We start from the raw sequence: 21,066 nt of genomic DNA, 5'->3' as shown, positions 1-21,066 counted from the left end.
GGACACTTTCTTCCTCTCCAAAAACGATGTCCAAGGCTTTCCTCTGGACTCCAAACTATCACCCCAAATGGTACTGATATCTCCCAAATTATAATTCCAGCACCCTGCCCTCTGACTACAACTTATCCTTACATTCACTTTTTCAAGTGCCCCCACTAATCATTCTGAAATACACATTGATTCCCATCTCCCCTAATGCACATAATGTCCCTCCCTCATCGGCTCTCCTTTGTCATCACTTCCCTTCTATTATCACTGAGATTCTGGGGTCCATTTGCTATAGCCGCCCCCTTGCAAAGAACCTCAACTCCCTTGCTCATCTCTTCATTTTGCATATACTCTTCTGAAAAACTCCACCTATGGATAAACTCAACCATTTGTCTTCTCCATGCCTGCATCCAAGCAAGTTAAATACATCACACATCCAAGCTGATCAGCTTCTCTTTGTATCATTTTTTAATTTGACCCCTTTCTTCACCAAGACCTACGCTTAGAAATATCATACTGAATGTACATGAAAATCGGCCTGTCTGGAGGAGCACCCTCATCAGTGGCCAGCAATACTACTCTCTAAAAAGTCTACATCATGCTTTCCCTCTCGAAAACCTTCTACACCCCAAGTCTCTTGGCTCCCTCCATGGCAAAAGTTCTAGAAGGGGAGGACCACATCTACACTATACTTGCTCATCTTCCAGATTTCCAGATTTTACTCAGTGCAGTCTGGATTTAGCTTCCCCTGCTCGAACTGTAACTGATTTTTTCAAGGTTACCAGCAACCTCCTTGTTACTAAATCCTGCAGACACTTTTTTATTTTTATTTTTTTCAGCCACGTTGGGTCTTCGTTGCTGCATGCCGGCTCTCTCTAGTTGCGGTGAGTGGGGGCTACTCTTCATTGCAATGCACGGGCTTCTCATTACAGTGGCTTCTCTTGTTGCGGAGCACGGGCTCTAGGCGCGCAGGCTTCAGTAGTTGTGGCACTCGGACTTAGTAGTTGTGGCTCGCTGGCTCTACAGCGCAGGCTCAGTAGTTGTGGTGCACGGACTTAGCTGCTCCGCGGCATGTGGGATCTTCCTGGACCAGGGATGGAACCCGTGTCCCCTGCATTGGCAGGCAGAGTCCCAACCACTGCGTCACCAGGAAAGTCCTCTCAGCTTCTTTTGACGTAGTTGATTGCTCCCCTCTCCTCAAAACACTCTCCGTGACATCACTGTCTCCTGGTTTTCTCTCATTCCTCTGGTCACTTCTCAGTCTTCTCACAGGAGTCCCCTTCTCTGCCCAATTGCTGTGTGTTGGACTTCTATATGGTCTTCTCTGTGGTCCCCAGGACTCCTTGGGACCTTTGCTCTCTCTTCACTCTCCTACGCTCTCATCCATTTCCAGAGCCTTGAGTGGCGTCATAGGCTGATGACTCCCTAATCCATACCCCCAGATGAAACTCACCTCTGACTTCTACACATGCGTAACCAACTACCTCACTGACCTCTCCACTTGATTCTCAGATTTAACGTACCCAAATGTCCTCAAGCTCCTGTCTCTCCTCACACATGAACTTCTAATCTTTCCCACCTTTGCAAATGGCACCACTTCTACTCAATTTCTCAAGTGAGAAATCTGGATGCCATCCTTGCTTCTCCCTCTCCCTTAATCTTCCTTCATATCCAATCCATTATCAAGTTCAATTATTTCCATCTCTTAAATATAGCTGGAAACAAGATACTTTGCTCCCTCTACTGCTGCTACCTCCTAGTTCCAGTCACTTTCACTTCTTGCCAAGACAACTGCACTGGCCTCTCCTAGTTTCCCAGGTGTGGCTCTTGGCTGCCCCAATTTATTCGCCACACGGTGGCAAGAGTAAAAATTCGACCATGATGTTTCCCTGCTTAAACCCCCCAATAGCTTTCTGTTACCCTTTAACTAAAATGTACACTGCTTATTCTGCCTTAACTGGGCCTGAGTGATCTGGACCTTATCTAGCTCAATGGTTTTCTCATTGCATGCTTATCTCATCAACACTTCCAGTCCTGCTGACCTTTCACCCTCTCAAACAGAACAAGCATTTTGTTACTATCAAGCTTTACAGATGCTGTTCTATCTGTCTTTGACATTCTCCCCCTCACTATGTGTGGCCAGCTCCTTCTTATTTTATGTTTTATCTATATTTTTTAAAATAGTTCTTACTTTTAAAATAAAATTATATACACATTAAAAGACACAAATATAAGCTGTATAGTTTTTTTTGTTTTTTTTTTTTTTGCGGTACGCAGGCCTCTCACTGTTGTGGCCTCTCCCGTTGTGGAGCACAGGCTCCAGACGCACAGGCTCAGTGGCCATGGCTCACGGGCCCAGCGGCTCCGCGGCATATGGGATCTTCCCGGACCGGGGCACGAACCCGTGTCCCCTGCATCGGCAGGCGGACTCCCAACCACTGCGCCACCAGGGAAGCCCTGTATAGTTTTGACAAATGGATACATCTTTGCTATCCACATCTCTATCAAAAAGTTCCTTTGTGTCTTCTCCCAGCCAATTCACCCCCCCAGCCCAAAGGCAGACCCCTGTTCTGAATTTTTTCACCATTGGTTTTGTGTGTTTTAGAACTTCATATATATAAGGTGATAAAATATGAAAAATTTTGTGTCTGGCTTCTTTTGCTCAACATAATACCTAGGACATTTAACCATGTGGTATGTATCAACGACATACCTTTCTATTGTTGATTAGTATTGCATTGTATGAATATATCACAATTTTAAAAGCTCATTCTCATACTGATACACATTTGGGTTGTTTCTGGTTTTGATTATTAGGAATAAAATTGCCATAAACAATTTTTTGATTGGGCATTTGCTTTTATTTCTTTTGGGTAAATACCTAGACCTGGAATTAGTAGGTCACAGGGTAGTTCTAGGCTTAACTTTATAAAAAACTGATGGAACTTCTTCAAAAGTAAATGTACTATTTTATCTCCCCATTAGCAATATATGATAGCTCTGGTTGCTCCACATCCTTAGTGATATTTTGTTGTCAATCTTTTGAATTCTTGCTGTTCCGATGAGTATGTTGTCGCATGTATCATATGTTAGACATTTTGTTATTGTCCTACAGGTCCCCGAGGCTCTTTCCTCCTATTGTTTGGATGAAATCATTTCTATTGCTCTATCCTCAAATTCCTTCTTTCCTCTGCCGTCTCCATTCTACTACTGAGTCCATCCATTGAGTTCTTCATTTCAGTTCCTGTGTTTTTCAACACAGTTCAAAATTTGTTTTTTGCTGAGACTGTTAATTTTTCCATTTGTTTACATTGACTGTTGGAGCATTTAGTAAGAGCTACTTACAGCCTTGTCATAATCCCAACATCTCGCCATCTTGCTGTTGGGACCTGTTGCTTGTCTTTTACCATGGAAGTTAAGATTTTCCTGTTTCATTGTATGGTAAGTAATTCTTGGACTGTATTCTGGACATTCTGAATATTATGTAATGATACTCTGAGTCTTATTTAAGTACTATGCAGACGTTGATATTGTTGTTTTAGCATGCAATCAAGCAGGTTAGCAAGAGGCTTCAAGTTCAGGCCTTCTGTGGATTGTTGTTCCAATGACAGTGCAACTTTCAGAAGACTCACAGTGCTGTTTTAATGTTTCCCCCATGTGTGCCACCCAGACACTAGTCCTGGGTCTGGGTCTTGGGCTGTTTGTTAGTTTAATTCTCAAATTCTTTGATATGCTGATCAGGATTGGAATCATACATGTGCAGCTTGAGGGTGAACCCAGGAGTTCAAAACAACTTTATGGAATTGCTTTCTTTATTTCCCCCCTCTCTATGATTTGGGGCACTACTTTTTGTTTCTCTGTCCAGCAAGTTGGAGTTTTAGTTAGCCTACTCTACCATATGCTTCTGTAACTGCATCAGCATCCAAGGCCAAGCTACATGAGGGGAGAGAGAGAGAGAGAGAGTGAAGGAGAGAAAACAATGGGATTTTGCTCATCCTCTGAGGCTACACCAGGGCTCTCTGTACTATTCTGAGCATTAGAAGTTCCCTTTCCCACTCTTTGAGCCAGAACAAGAGGTGTTCTCTTGGAACTCTCTTTTCTGCACCTCACTGCTCATTTCTGGGTTTGGGAACTGCACTGAGATTAGGTCAAGGGATACTGGGAAGAGTGAAAATTCAGGTAAACTCACCACCAGTTCAGTGGTACCTTGCATTCTTGTCCCTTCACCAATCTGCTCATTACTATTTTCTTTTCAGAATACTGAAATAGCTGCTCCAGGTTTTATAACTGCATTCCATGGGAAATGCAGGGTGGAGATGCTAAATCCATTTTAATCTTACCCCAAACTGGTACCCCTTTTATAGCTTTTTAAGATGTAAGTTTATATAATTGATTTTTGACCTTTTTAATATAAGCACTTAAAGCTATGGGTTTCCCTCTAAGTACTGCTTTAACTGCATGCTATAGATTTTGATATGTTGTTTTTATTATCATTCATTGTGAAATAGTTTCTAATTTTTCTTATGATTTCTTCTTGGACTTATGGGTAATTTTTGAAGTGTATTAATTAATTTGGAAATATGTATGGCTTTTCTAGATATCTTATTATTAGTTATTTCTAATTTGAGTTTGAGAATATTCTTGTTAAGATTTCAATATTTCAAAACTTTATGGAGACTTGTTTTATAGCCCAACATATTAACTATCTTGGTGAACATTGTATGTGCCTCCCAAGATCATGTGTTTTCTGTCACATTAGGACAAAATGTTTGGGAGTATCATATAGTCTCTTTAAAATTTTACAGATTTTATATATATGTGTGTGTGTGTGTGTGTATGTGTGTGTATTTGCTCTATGATTATGTATTTTGCTATTTCTATCCTTAATTCTATGAATTTTTGTTTCCTGTAGTTTGAAGTTCTATTATTATATTCATGTACGTTTGTGCATGTTACATTTTCCTAAAAGAGTGACACTTTAATCCTACAAAATGTTTTTATTTATCTTTGGTAATACTCCTTGTCTTAAAATCTATTTTGTCTGATATTTTATAATGTCATTTCACCTTTTAAAAATATGTTTATGCACAGGAAATTGTTTTCTTTAAAAAAAACTTTAAAACTATTTGTCTCTCTGTACTTGAAGTTTGTATCTTGTAGACAGCATATAGCTAGGTCATGATTTTGTTTAATCCATTCTAAAAATTTCTGCCTTTTAACTGAAATGTTTAATTCATGTATATTTAACATAATTATCAATAAAGCTAGATTTAGGTCTACCGTTTGCTACTTGATTTTCTAGTAGAAATTTTTACTGAGATAATTATAGATTCACATGCAGCTGTAAGAAATAATACAGAGATATTCCTTGCACTTTTTGCTCAGTTTTCCCCAGTGGAAGTATTTTGCAAAACTATAACGTGACATCACAAACAGGATAGTGACCTGGACACAATCCATCAATCTCATTCAGATTTCCCTAGCTTTACTTGTGTGTGTGTGTGTGTGTGTGCGTGTGTGTGTGTATTAAGCACCATATAATTTTATCATATGTATATGTTTCTATATCCAACACCACTGTCAAGATATTGAACAACTCCAACACCACAAGATTTCTCATGTTGCCCTTTTATAACCCCACCTCCCTCCCTCCCACTTTACTCACCTCCCCTTCCTAGGCGCTTGCCACCACAAATTTGTCCTCCATTTCTAAAATTTAGTCATTTCAAATGTGTTATATAAATGGAATCATAGTATGCAAACTTTTGTGACTGGCTTTCTTCACTCAGCATAATTCCCTGGAGATTCAACCAACTTGTTACATGTATTAATAGTTTGTTCCTTTTTATTGCTGAGTAGTATTGCATGATACGCATGTAGCACAGTTTAACCATTCACCTGTTGAAGAACATCTGGGCTAATTCCAGTCTCTGGCTATTACAAATAAAGTTGCTATGAACAGTCATGTATAGCTTTCTATGTGAACATAAAATTTCATTTCTCTGGTATAAATGCCAAAGAGTACAATTGCTGGGTCTTATGGCAATTGCATGTTTAGTTATTAAATGAATTGCCATACAGTCTTTTAGAGTGACTGCACTATTTTATATTCCTCTTAGCAATGTATGAGTGATCTTTGCTTCCTTGCCAGCATTTGGCATTGCCATTATTTCTTTTTTAATTTTAGTCATTCTGATAGGTGTACATTGATATCTCATGTGGTTTTAATTTGCATTTGTTTGGTGGCTAGTGATATTCAACATCTTTTCACCTGTTTCTTTTCCATCTGTATTTCCTCTATGATGAAATATCTGTTCATGTCTTTCATTCATTTTCTAATTGGAAATTTTTTACTGGCTGCTGAGTTTTGAGAGTTCTTTATGTATTCCCAATACTACTCCTTTGCTTCAAATGTGTTTTGCAAATATTTTCTCCCAGTTTTGTGTTTTCATATTTTTCACCTGACCTCTCACAGAACAAAAGTTTTAAATTTTGATGAGATTCAATTCATCAGTTTTTTCCTTTTAGAAATCATGCTTTTGATGTCAAGTGTTAAGAATTCTTTGCCTAGCCGCTAGTTCCTAAGGATTTTCTCATGTTTTTTGTTAAAAGTTTTGTAGTTTTACAGATTTCATTTAAGTATATGATCCAGCTTGAGTTAATTTTTGTTTAAGGTGTGAGACTTAGGTTTAAGTTCATTTTCTTGTCTAAGCATGTACAATGTTTCCAGCATCATTTTTTTGTTCCCCTCATACTCTTTCCTGTCTTCTTTTGGGTTAATTAAATATTTTTAGTATTCCATTTTGATTACTCTCTTGGCTTTTATCTATGTTTTTTTGCAATATTTTTTAGTGGTTGTCCTGGAAGTTATAATATACACCTTTTACTTGTCACAACCTCCTATGTTATCTTCTAGGAGTTTTATAGATTTGCATTTTACATTTACATCTATAATCCATTTAGAGTTAATTTTTGTGAAAGGTGTAAGGTCTGTGCCTAGATTCGTACTTTTGCATGTGGGTATCCTGTCGATCCAGCACTGTCTGTTGAAGAAACTATCCTTTCTCCATTGTATTGCCTTTGCTCCTTCACCCCAGATTAATTAGCTATATTTGTATGGGTTCATTTCTGGTCTCTCTGTTATGTTCCATTGATCTGTTTTCTACTCTTCCACCAATACCCACACCATCTCATTTATCATAGCTTTACACTAAGACTTGAAGTAGGGTAGTGTCAGTCTTCCAACTTTTCTCTTCTCCTTCAATATTGTGTTAGCTATTTTAGATCTTTTGCCTCTCCACATAAGCTTAGGAATCAGTTTGTCTATATACATGAAATAATTTGCTGGGATTTTGATTGGCATTGTGTTGAATCTATACATCAAGTTGAGAAGAACTGACATCTTGACAATATTGAGTCTTCCTTTCCATGTACGTAAATATCTCTCCATTTACTTAGATCTTCCTTTATTTCTTTTACCAGAGTTTTATAATATTCCTTATGTAGATCTTGTACATATTTTGTTAGATTTATATCAAGGTATTTCATTTTTTGGTGATAATGTAAATGATGCTGTGTTTTTAATTTCAAATTCCAATTTTTCATTGCTTGTCTATATAAAACCAATTGACTTTTGTATGTTAACCTTGTAGCCTGAAACTTTTCTGTAATTACTTATTAGTTACAGGAGTTTTTTGTTGTTGTTGATTTTCTGGTATTTTCTATATAGAAAATCATATCATCTGTGAACAAATTTTTTTATCTTCCTTTCCAAATTGCATACAATCTATTTTTGTCTTTTGTCTAACTGCATTAGATAGGACTTCCAGTATGATATTGAAAATGAGCAGTAAGAGGGGGCATTCTGGCTTGTTCCTGATGTTAGTGGAAAAGTATCTAGTTTCTCACCATTAAGTACGATGTTAGCTGTAGGTTTTTTGTAAATGTTCTTTATCAAGTTGAGGAAGTTTCCCTCTATTTATAGTTTTCTAAGAGTATTTATCATGAATGGGTTTTGGATTTTGTCAAATGTTTTTTCTGCATCTATTGATGTGATATGATTTTTTTTCTTTAGCCTCTTGATGTGATAATAACATCAATTAATTTTCATCCAGATAGTTTTTAATAGCATTTATCACTAGTTGCGCGCACACACACACACACACACACACACACACACACACTTGTATTTATTTCTTTATTCTTTGTCATCTCCAATAAACTGTAAGCTTGAGCCCCTAGCATATTATATATTCAATATGTATTCGTTGAGTGAATGAATTACCGCCCACTTATATTTATTTGTATCTATGGAGAAGCTAGGGGAGGAGGATGCCAGTTTATTGGACTCCAGGTGCACGATAAAGGTGGAAACAAACTGAGGGGAGAGATGCCATGATATCCACTCCTCTTAGTTCCAGATGCTAAGTTTAAGCCTCACTGGTTGAAGGGCTAAAGCCAACAGCTGATTGAGTTGTTTTGTTGAGACATATCATGGACTCGTGGAACAAGCAGAACTGCTTTGAGCCCAGGAGACAGAGTATGACAGAGTTGTAAAGAAGACTATGATCGTGTTTTATAAACATTGTAATCCAGCAAGTGGGAACTTGGAGCTATGAACTTGAGCATTAAAAGTGACCTCCTTTGCATCTGCAGCCTGCATTTGAGGTACATACAATGTACAAAAGAATCAGAGCTCTGCTTGATATGCCTTAAAATATGTCTAGATTTTTAAAAAAAAATCTAACCTGTTTCCCTTCAGAGAAGCTTATCTTTCTGAGTCTTATGGTCCCCAGAAACCTTAGTTCCATTTGACTGGTTTCCAAGTTTCAGATGTATCATCCAACAGTACCCAATTGGCTGGAAGATCCCTTTTCTGGATCCCAGGTCCGGAAAGCGCGAACTCCTATAACATCAGAGCCCTTCCAATCCACAGGTTCTCCAAAAAGCCTGTTTCCTTCATCTCTACCCATAATTTGACCGATTTTACTAATATTTATCATCTAGGCCCTTGCCTGCTTGCAACAACTTTTACTCTTTGTTTTCAGGAATTTTTCAACTTTCAGGCTGGAAGCCTTCTGATTTTTGTTCCATATTTCTACCCATAGCTGCTTATAGTGAACACCTGCGGGTGTTCCCCCATATCTATTGACCCATCTTCAGATTTTTAAAAAAAGGAATCTCGAATTTCCTTTGGGGAATTACTCTTTCTCCTCTCTAAGTGTTTGGAAAGGGCTGAGCCCTGCCAGCTCTCAGGGTAAGCTCTAATCAGCTTAAGCCAATTAGTGTATGGTAGGACTTTAGGCACTGGGATTGGTCAAGTATGAGCAAATGGCCTAGCTGAACCAAAGACAGCCAGAACAAGGACTTTGTATACACTATTGAAAGAGAGGCTCTCTCTTCCTGCTGGATTTAGATTGCAGTAGATGAAAGATCTAGTGCAGCTGTAGCTTTCTTATGCCTGTAAAGGAGGAACCTGTCAAAGACAACAATGGGGGAGAGCAGGGCTGAACAAAGAGACAGAGAAAATTGAGTCCTGGTGACACTGTCACTGCACAAAGCCATGCCTTAAAACAATTCTACGCATGAACTTTTCAGTTTTGTGATCCACTAAATTTCCATTCAGATTAACTCATGTTAGATGGGATTTTCTGTGATTTGCAGAAATCCTGAAAAACATACTATTCATGTTGTCTTTAAACACTTGCCACAGAACGTTCCCTGCTTGCTTTATCCTTTGCTGTGTGCTGGCATTGGTGCTGACCGTGGGTGCATGATCCTTAACTCTGATTTTCCCATGGGCTTTAGATTTATAGCTCTTCGATGGACTTGATTTTGGTGTCCTTTCATGCAAATGCCTGATCCTGATTCCACAGTCCCACAGTCCACCCACGATGCTATTTCCTGAGTCACTGACACTACCTTAAGCCAGATTCCAGACTTTGGTTTCTAACCTGGCACTGCCTACATTCCTTTTCTGTAACAAATTTTATTAAGCTTATTAGAATTCATTCAGAACTATGCACAGGAATAATTTTACCCCGCTCAACATTTATACTGATATCTGGGTGGTCAGAACTAGGCAAACAACTCCAAGAAACTTTCTCCAGAAGGAACCTGAGAGAAAAGAAGAGAGGACCAGGCTTCCCTGGTGGCGCAGTGCTTGAGAGTCCACCTGCCGGTGCAGGGGACACGGGTTCGTGCCCCGGTCCGGGAAGATCCCACATGCCGTGGAGCCGCTGGGCCCGTGAGCCATGGCCGCTGAGCTTGCGCGTCCGGAGCCTGTGCTCCGCAACGGGAGAGGCCACAACAGTGAGAGTCCCGCGTACCACAAAAAAAAAAAAAAAAAAAAGAAAGAAAAAAAAAGAGAGGACCAGGGTGCGTGTTCTAGTAGGATGCTTGTACTTCTTTTAGGAGATGTGATGGAGATTGCCTGGACATTCATCAGTTCCATCTCAACTTCTAATATTAGCTGAAAAATCTGTGTGTTCACATATGTTGATAAAACGCAATGAATTATCACAAAGTCAGCATCTCAGAGTGTCTGTTCCTGCTGTATAGACATTCAAATTCTTGAAAGTGTCTGAAAGCAAAGGTGCCACCGAGGAAATAGCACTTCATCATTTTGGATTATTCTGCAAGACAGAAAGAACCGTGAATTATATTTTCTTTCTTTATAGATGAAAGTAACAGAGGCTGAGAATCATGGGAGCACAGAATGTGTCAGAGCCTGAAGGGTCTAAAATTAGGTAAACTTGATTTTTTAATATATAGATAAAGGAATCAAGGTCCAGAGATATCAAGTGACTTGCCCATGGTCACACAGTCAGTTGGTGGCGGAGTCAGGATGAAGATTTTGGTCTCCTTGCTTCCAAAGCAATGCTCTTTTGATCATATTCCTCTGAGGCTTTAGAATTAGCAGTAGAATTGCTTCAGGATCTGACGTGGGCATCTGACTTCTAAGGACATATTATTTCAGGAAAAGTTCAGATTTAGTCCTTCATGTAAGGAAGTACATCTGTTAGCTATTTTAAGGTAACAAACTACCTCATATTTAGTGACTTTAAACAACAATCATTTGTTATTACTCATAAGTCCATTAATTGGCTAGACAACTCTTCTGATCTGGGCTGGGTCAGGTCACTTGCTGCAATGTTCACTCATGTATCTGCTGTCTGATGGGGACTGACTTGTCTAGAAAAGGCTCAGCTAGGATGGCTCATCTCTACCCTGTGTAGTCTTTTATTCTCCAGCAGGAAAGCCTGGGCTTGTTCACAAAGCAGCTGGCCTAGTTTCCAAGAGAAAGAATTGGAGCATTCAAGGCTTCTTGAGATGTATGGAACTGGTGCTATCTCACTTCCATCCCTTTCTGTTGGCTAAAGCAATTCATAAGGCCAGCCTAGATCCCTGGGATGGGGAAATAGACTACTTCTAGAAAGGAAAAGGGCAAATTCACATTTCAAGAGGCATGGACACAAGAAGGGAAATAATTGTGGATTTGCAAACAGCCTACCCCAGGAGCCATGCTTGCCTCTTCTTTCCAAAAAAAGACCTAAACCATCCTAGTTTTTTGCAATAAATATAGCAGGAGTTGAATGCATACATACCTAGTGAGTTTTGCCATCTCACTATTCATGAGAGTACGTGTGGATGAGTTTATGAGGTATGAGTGTCTGTATGGCTGTGTATGTGCACGTACATGTGAATTTGTGTTCTTTTAGGGCTTTTGAGATGCAGGTTTCTGTAAGGACACGTTGCAAAGACAGTTCGTTTCAGAACCAAGGAGAGCAGCCTAAGCTGAGTGTGAAGATGACGGCAGGCCCCCAGCAGAGCCCATCTCAAGTGTCAGACCATAAATTAGACTTTGTTTCTGGTAGCAACAGCACATTGGGTGATACAGTTTTCATCTTCTGACACCAGAAAACACTGAGATTCAGGATGGTGGGAAGGGTTGGGGCAAGAATAACAGAGGTTACTGGTGGTAAAATATTGGCAGCATACACACAAAAACATGTTTCCTAGAAAACTAGAAAACCATCTCAAATGGAACACACTAGGGAAGGGAGATCACTTTGTACACAGCCACCTTCAAGGGGTCTTGACTCTCAGGAACAAAACCTCTTCAGCCCCACAATCCCACAGGTTCTTACCTAAGGGGTCATGGCTACCACCACTCCCAACATTCCAGTAAGCTCTAACCTATCCTAGCTTTGTGGCCTTAGGGTAGACAGTCCATATCCTTTAACTCAACCACACTGAGGTTACAGACTTTCCCACAACTAATATTTACTGAATAGACACTGAGTACCAGGCACTTGTCTAAGTGCTGGGTATATAGAGTGAAATTAACAGCTATATAAGTGTCCTTATATAGCTCACAGTATAGTAAGAAAGGAGACAATAAATAAGGAAATGGTCCAATACATAAATATCCAAAAATTGCAATAAGTGATATGAAGGGAAACAACAGGGAGAAAAAGAAGGAGCAGTCAGTTTAGATCGGGTGATTGGGAAAACCCTCTTTGAAGATGTGATGTTCCAGCTGAGAGCTAGAAAATGAAAAGGAGCCAGTAATGTAAAGGGAGGAGGGGACCATTCTAAGCAGAGGAGCGGCTGCGCCCGTGAGCCATGGCTGCTGAGCCTGCACGTCCGGAGCCTGTGCTCAGCAACGGGAGAGGCCACAACAGTGAGAGCCCCACGCACCACAAAAAAAAAAAAAAAAAAAGGTAGACCACCTTCCCCAGGTGGTAAGAAAACACAACCAAAATGAGGGGACGCTAACCTGACACAGGGTCCCACCTCCTTATTTCTTCACCCGAAGACAGGATTGCCTTAACAGAATGATTAAGAATTTGGATACCTCATTTCTCTGGCTCTCAGTCTCCTCAGATAAAAAATTGAAATGATACTGACGACCTCACAGTGGATGTGAGCAGTCAATGAGATGATGAATGTCTGGCACCTGGAACACAGAGCTTAGAGAAGAATAATAATTCTCCCTCTCCCTCTCTGCTCTTCTTTGGGCCACTCTCTAAAGCACAGCTAAGTATGACATCTCTCCCTCCCTCCTCTCACTGTTACCAGAGATCTGCAGGCTTGTAGCAAGGGCTTCAAGGAGCTGAATTCCTTCTATGGAAACTCAAACTAAGCTGGGGGCACTCTCCTGCTCCACCCTTTCTGGGGTACTCAGAAATCCCCCTTCCCCTGGGAGACAGGAAGATCAGCATTTAGAGTTTCAGTGGGTCTCTGTGCTATCACATGGACTTTGGGAAGCCTGTGAGGAAGGAAAAGGGAGCAACTTGGGGTCATAGAAAGAGTACCGGCTTTGAGAGTCTTTCCCTTTTTATCCATCTCTCCTTGGCAATGGCACTGAACTTCAGTTTCTTCAACTGTAAAAATGGAAACAATAGTATACCTGTCTTGTCTGTATTACAAGCTTATTGTGAGACTTGGAAAAAAGAAGCAGGTATGACAGTCTCTGCTGATTCCCATTATTGCTGTTAGTCGTGGGCAAGAATCTGGTCTACTTATACAAAACTGAGACAGCATCAGCAGTAGTCCTCAGAGAGAAGCTTCATTCTGTGCACTGGGTACCGCTTCTATTTTCCTGTAGGGGAGTAGACTTTTTGTAATATTCTCATATTTCTTGCCCCTTGGAATGGCAGCATCGTAGTCAGCTCTGTAGAAGCAAGTTGAGGCTCACCCTCTAGCTCACTGTCTACCTGCAATCATCATAGGTCTAATGGATTATAAATGAGAATAATCAGTAATTATAGAGCATTTGCAATGTACCAGGGGTGGTTCAAGTGCTTTACATGGATGAACTCATTTCATTCATAGAACAACTACTATGAGGTAGTTGCTTTTATTATCCTTAGTTTACAGATGAGGAAAATCATGTGCAGAGAAGTTAAGTAACTTGTCCAGGATCACACAGTTGTTAAGGATTCCAGACGGGCTTTGAATCCCAGAGATTGACTCCAGAGCTTTTGCACATAACCACTGCACTAATCCTCTCCAACCACAACCGCCACCATCGTCTTTTGCCAAGATTCCTGCAGCATCTCTTAGCTGGTGTAACTGCCCTGGTCTTCCCCATCTATAAACCAACCCCCACATAGCTACCAAAGAACTCTTTCCAAAAGACAGTTCTGATCACATCACTCTCTGGCCAGAGCCTTTCAAGGACTCCCCATTTTTCCACTGGAAGGAGTCCAGGCTCCTCCAGCTGGCCCATAAATCCCTGCACGGTCTGTCTCCTGCCTGCCTCTCTTCAGCCTTCTTCCCACTGAACCCTGTTCATCCTACAATCAGGTGCATTGGAGTGTTCTCTGCCTTTTCATCCTGCAACACTGTGGTGTATTCATTCCTTATTCCTTCTGAAATGCCTCATCATCGCCGGAAAACTCCTACTCATCCAACCCATATATGAAGCCCTCCCACCCAGGCCCTTTGTCTCTGCTCTCTGCACATCCTAGGCTTGTTCCCATTAGTGTCATCACCTTGGAATGCAACAATTTGTCTGCAGACCTATCTCTCCCAACAGCCCATGAGTTCCTGAAGACAGAATCCTCTTCAGCTCCCCAACACCTCCCACAAAGCCAGTACAATAGGGCATTAACAAATACGTGCTAAAAAGTCCTTTTAGGTATGAAAAACTGTTACTGTTATTATGCTGGTACAATACAGGTAACAATGACCTCAGGACTCCAACCTACCCCCTTGGCTTCCTACAAGAACACAGCCTCTGGCAACTCTGCTTGTGTTCCTCAGCTCTTCCTAGGTGCATGGGTTTCAGCATCCAGACACACCCCCACTTCATCACTTCATCTGTCTTTCTCTTATCACTATCCCAGCCCCCCAGGCTCCTTCCCATCCTGGAGAACAGAGCTCACTGCTTCCATCACCAACCCAGGACAGGTAGGGTCCACTCCTGGTCCACCTTTAGGACCTCCTGATTTCTCACCTAGTTTTTTTTTTTAACATCTTTATTGGGGTATAATTGCTTTACAATGGTGTGTTAGTTTCTGCCCCATAACAAAGTGAATCAGTTATACATATACATATGTTCCCATATGTCTTCGCTCTTGTGTCTCCCTCCCTCCCACCCGCCCTATCCCACCCCTCCAGGCTGCCACAAAGCACCGAGCCAATATCCCTGTGCCATGCGGCTGCTGCCCACTAGCTATCTACTTTACCACGTATGTTAGTGTGTACATGTCCATGACTCTCTCTCGCCCTGTCACAGCTCACACTTCTCCCTCCCCATATCCTCAAGTCCGTTCTCCAGTAGGTCTGCGTCTTTATTCCTGTCTTACCCCTAGGTTCTTCATGACATTTTTTTTTCTTAAATTCCATATATATGTGTTAGCATACAGTATTTGTCTTTTTCTTTCTGACTTACTTCACTCTGTATGACAGACTCTAGGTCTATCCATCTCATTACAAATAGCTCAATTTCGTTTCTTTTTAAGGCTGAGTAATATTCCATTGTATATATGTGCCACATCTTCTTTATCCATTCATCCGATGATGGGCACTTAGGTTGTTTCCATCTCCGGGCTATTGTAAATAGAGCTGCAATGAACATTTTGGTACATGACTCTTTTTGAATTTTGGTTTTCTCAGGGTATATGCCCCGTAGTGGGATTGCTGGGTCATATGGTAATTCTATTTGTAGATTTTTAAGGAACCTCCATACTGTTCTCCATAGTGGCTGAACCAATTCACATTCCCACCAGCAGTGCAAGAGTGTTCCCTTTTCTCCACACCCTCTCCAGCATTTATTGTTTCTAGATTTTTTGATGATGGCCATTCTGACTGGTGTGAGATGATATCTCATTGTAGTTTTGATTTGCATTTCTCTAATGATTAATGATGTTGAGCATTCTTTCATGTGTTTGTTGGCATTCTGTATATCTTCTTTGGAGAAATGTCTATTTAGGTCTTCTGCCCAGTTTTGGATTGGGTTGTTTGTTTTTTTGTTATTGAGCTGCTTGTAAATTTTGGAGATTAACCCTTTGTCAGTTGCTTCATTTGCAAATATTTTCTCCCATTCTGAGGGTTGTCTTTTGGTCTTGTTTATGGTTTCCTTTGCTGTGAAAAAGCTTTGAAGTTTCATTAGGTCCCATTTGTTTATTTTTGTTTTTATTTCCATTTCTCTAGGAGGTGGGTCAGAAAGGATCTTGCTGTGATTTATCTCATACAGTGTTCTGCCTATGTTTTCCTCTAAGAGTTTGATAGTTTCTGGCCTTACATTTATGTCTTTAATCCATTTTGAGCTTATTTTTGTGTATGGTGTTAGGGAGTGATCTAATCTCATACTTTTACATGTACCTGTCCAGTTTTCTCAGCACCATTTATTGAAGAGGCTGTCCTTTCTCCACTGTACATTCCTGCCACCTTTATCAAAGATAAGGTGTCCATATGTGCGTGGGTTTATCTCTGGGCTTTCTATCCTGTTCCATTGATCTATCTTTCTGGTTTTTGTGCCAGTACCATACTGTCTTGATTACTGTAGCTTTGTAGTATAGTCTGAAGTCAGGGAGCCTGATTCCTCCAGCTCCTTTTCTCGTTCTCAAGATTGCTTTGGATATTCGGGGTCTTTTGTGTTTCCATACAAATTGCGAAATTTTTTGTTCTAGCTCTGTGAAAAATGCCAGTGGTAGTTTGATAGGGATTGCATTGAATCTGTAGATTGCTTTGGGTAGTAGAGTCATTTTCACAATGTTGATTCTTCCAATCCAAGAACATGGTATATCTCTCCATATATTTGTATCATCTTTAATTTCTTTCATCAGTGTCTTATAATTTTCTGCATACAGGTCTTTTGTCTCCTTAGGTAGGTTTATTCCTAGATATTTTATTCTTTTTGTTGCAATGGTAAATGGGAGTGTTTTCTTGATTTCACTTTCAGATTTTTCATCATTAGTATATACGAATGCCAGAGATTTCTGTGCATTAATTTTGTATCCTGCTACTTTACCAAATTCATTGATTAGCTCTAGTAGTTTTCTGGTAGCATCTTTAGGATTCTCTATGTATAGTATCATGTCATCTGCAAACAGTGACAGCTTTACTTCTTCTTTTCCGATTTGGATTCCTTTTATTTCCTTTTCTTCTCTGATTGCTGTGGCTAAAACTTCCAAAACTATGTTGAATAAGAGTGGTGAGAGTGGGCCACCTTGTCTTGTTCCTGATCTTAGTGGAAATGCTTTCAGTTTTTCACCATTGAGGATGATGTTTGCTGTGGGCTTGTCATATATGGCCTTTATTATGTTGAGGAAAGTTCCCTCTATGCCTACTTTCTGCAGGGTTTTTATCATAAACGGGTGTTGAATTTTGTCGAAAGCTTTCTCTGCATCTATTGAGATGATCATATGGTTTTTCTCCTTTAATTTGTTAATATGGTTTATCACATTGATAGATTAGCGTATATTGAAGAATCCTTGCATTCCTGGAATAAACCCCACTTGATCATGGTGTATGATCCTTTTAATGTGCTGTTGGATTCTGTTTGCTAGTATTTTGTTGAGGATTTTTGCATCTATGTTCATCAGTGATATTGGCCTGTAGTTTTCTTTCTTTGTGACAGCCTTGTCTGGTTTTGGTATCAAGGTGATGGTTGCCTCGTAGAATGAGTTTGGGAGTGTTCCTCCCTCTGCTATATTTTGGAAGAGTTTGAGAAGGACAGGTGATAGCTCTTCTCTAAACGTTTGATAGAATTCACCTGTGAAGCCATCTGGTCCTGGGCTTTTGTTTGTTGGAAGATTTTTAATCACAGTTTCAATTTCAGTGCTTGTGATTGGTCTGTTCATATTTTCTATTTCTTCCTGATTCAGTCTTGGCAGGTTGTGCATTTCTAAGAATTTGTCCATTTCTTCCAGATTGTCCATTTTATTGGCATAGAGTTGCTTGTAGTAATCTCTCATGATTTTTTTTATTTCTGCAGTGTCAGTTGTTAATTCTCCTTTTTCATTTCTAATTCTATTGATTTGAGTCTTCTCCCTTTTTTTCTTGATGAGTCTGGCTAGTGATTTATCTATTTTGTTTATCTTCTCAAAGAACCAGCTTTTAGTTTTATTGATCTTTGCTATTGTTTCCTTCATTTCTTTTTCATTTATTTCTGATCTGATTTTTATGATTTCTTTCCTTCTGCTAGCTTTGGGGTTTTTTTGTTCTTCTTTCTCTAATTGCTTGAGGTGCAAGGTTAGGTTGTTTATTCGAGATGTTTCCTGCTTCTTAAGGTGGGCTTGTATTGCTATAAACTTCCCCCTTAGAACTGCTTTTGCTGTATCCCATAGGTTTTGGGTCGTTGTGTCTCCACTATCATTTGTTTCTAGGTATTTTTTTATTTCCTCTTTGATTTCTTCAGTGATCACTTCATTATTAAGTAGTGTATTGTTTAGCCTCCATGTGTTTGTATTTTTTACAGATCTTTTCCTGTAATTGATATCTAGTCTCATGGCGTTGTGGTCAGAAAAGATACTTGGTACAATTTCAATTTTCTTAAATTTACCAAGGCTTGATTTGTGACCCAAGATATGATCTATGCTGGAGAATGTTCCATGAGCACTTGAGAAAAATGTGTATTCTGTTGTTTTTGGATGGAGTGTCCTATAAACATCAATTAAGTCCATCTTGTTTAATGTATCATTTAAAGCTTGTGTTTCCTTATTTATTTTCATTTTGGATGATCTGTCCATGGGTGAAAGTGGGGTGTTAAAGTCCCCTACTATGAATGTGTTACTGTTGATTTCCCCTTTTATGGCTGTTAGCATTTGCCTTATGTATTGAGGTGCTCCTATGTTGGGTGCATAAATATTTACAATTGTTATATCTTCTTCTTGGATCGATCCCTTGATCATTATGTAGTGTCCTTCTTTGTCTCTTTTAATAGTCCTTATTTTAAAGTTTTTTGTCTGATATGAGAATTCCTACTCCAGCTTTCTTTTGATTTCCATTTGCATGGAATATCTTTTTCCATCCCCTTACTTTCAGTCTGTATGTGTCTCTAGGTCTGAAGTGGGTCTCTTGTAGACAGCATATATAAGGGTCTTGTTTTTGTATCCATTCAGCCAATCTGTGTCTTTTGGTGGGAGCATTTAGTCCATTTACATTTAAGGTAATTATCGATATGTATGTTCCTATTCCCATTTTCTAAATTGTTTTGGGTTCATTATTATAGGTCTTTTCCTTCTGTTGTGTTTCTTGTCTAGAGAAGTTCCTTTAGCATTTGTTGTAAAGCTGGTTTGGTGGTGCTGAACTCTCTCAGCTTTTGCTTGTCTGTAAAGCTTTTAATTTCTCCATCAAATCTGAATGAGATCCTTGCTGGGTAGAGTAGTCTTGGTTGCAGGTTTTTCTCCTTCATCACTTTCAGTATGTCCTGCCACTCCCTTCTGGCTTGTAGGGTTTCTGCTGAGAGATCAGCTGTTAACCTTATGGGGAGTCCCTTGTGTGTTATTTGTTGTTTTTCCCTTGCTGCTTTTAATATGCTTTCTTTGTATTTAATTTTTGACAGTTTGATTAATATGTGTCTTGGCATATTTCTCCTTGTATTTATCCTGTATGGGACTCTCTGTGCTTCCTGGACTTGATTAACTATTTCCTTTCCCATATTAGGGAAGTTTTCAACTATAATCTTTTCAAATATTTTCTCAGTCCCTTTCTTTTTCTCTTCTTCTTCTGGAACCCCTATAATTCGAATGTTGGTGCGTTTAATGTTGTCCCAGAGGTCTCTGAGACTGTCCTCAGTTCTTTTCATTCTTTTTTCTTTATTCTGCTCTGCAGTAGCTATTTCCACTATTTTATCTTCCAGGTCACTTATCCGTTCTTCTGCCTCAGTTATTCTGCTATTGATCCCATCTAGAGTACTTTTAATTTCATTTATTTTGTTGTTCATCGTTGCTTGTTTCATCTTTATTTCTTCTAGGTCCTTGTTAACTGTTTCTTTCATTTTGTCCATTCTACTTCCAAGATTTCAGATCATCCTTACTATCATTATTCTGAATTCTTTTTCAGGTAGACTGCAATTTTCCTCTTCATTTGTTAGGTCTGGTGCGTTTTTATCTTGCTCCTTTATATGCTGTGTGTTTTTCTGTCTTCTCATTTTGCTTATCTTACTGTGTTTGGGGTCTCCTTTTTGCCGGCTGCAGGTTCGTAGTTCCCGCTGTTTTTGATGTCTGTCTCCAGTGGCTAAGGTTGGTTCGGTGGGTTGTGTAGGCTTCCTGGTGGAGTGGACTAGTGCCTGTGTTGTGGTGGATGAGGCTGGATCTTGTCCCTGTAGTGGACAGGTTCACGTCTGGTGGTGTGTTTTGGGGTGTCTGTGGCCTTATTATGATTTTAGGAAGCCTCTCTTCTAATGGGTGGGGTTGTGTTCCTGTTTTGCTAGTTGTTTGGCATAGGTTGTCCAGCACTGTGGCTTGCTGGTCGTTGAGTGAAGCTGGGTGCTGGTGTTAAGATGGAGGTCTCTGGGAGATTTTCGCCGTTTAATATTATGTGGAGCTGGGAGGTCTCTTGTTGACCAGTGTCCTGAAGTTGGCTCTCCTACCTCAGAGGCAGAGCCCTGACTCCTGGCTGGAGCACCAAGAGCCTTTTATCCAGATGGCTCAGAATAAAAGGGAGAAAAAGTAGAGAGAATTAGTAGAAGTATGAGGAAAGAAAGAAGGAAAGGAGTGAAGGAAGGAAGGAAGAAAGAAGCAAAGAAGGAATGAAGGAAAGAAAGGAGGGAGGGAGGGAGGGTGGAAGGAAGGAAGGAAGGAGGGAAAGAAGGAAAAAAGACAGAAAGAAAGAAGATACAGTACAAATAAAATAAACTATAATAAAGTTATTGAATTAAAAAATACTTATTTAGAAAAAAAAAAGGGACGGATAGAACCTTAGGACAAATGTTGGAAACAAAGCTATACAGAGAAAATCTTACACAGAAGCGTACACATACACCCTCCCAAAAAGAGGTAAAGGGCAAAAAATCATAAATCTTGCTCTCAGAGACCACCTCCTCAATTTGGGGGGATTCGTTGTCTAAAGGAGGGAAAGAAAGAAAGAAAGAAAGAAAGAAAGAAAGAAAGAAAGAAAGAA

The sequence above is a fragment of the Monodon monoceros genome, unplaced genomic scaffold, assembly GCF_005190385.1.
Source record: "Monodon monoceros isolate NGI ecotype Baffin Bay Population unplaced genomic scaffold, NGI_Narwhal_1 Super_Scaffold_18, whole genome shotgun sequence".
Lineage (NCBI taxonomy): Eukaryota > Metazoa > Chordata > Mammalia > Artiodactyla > Monodontidae > Monodon > Monodon monoceros.
This window is presented reverse-complemented; position numbering follows the sequence as displayed.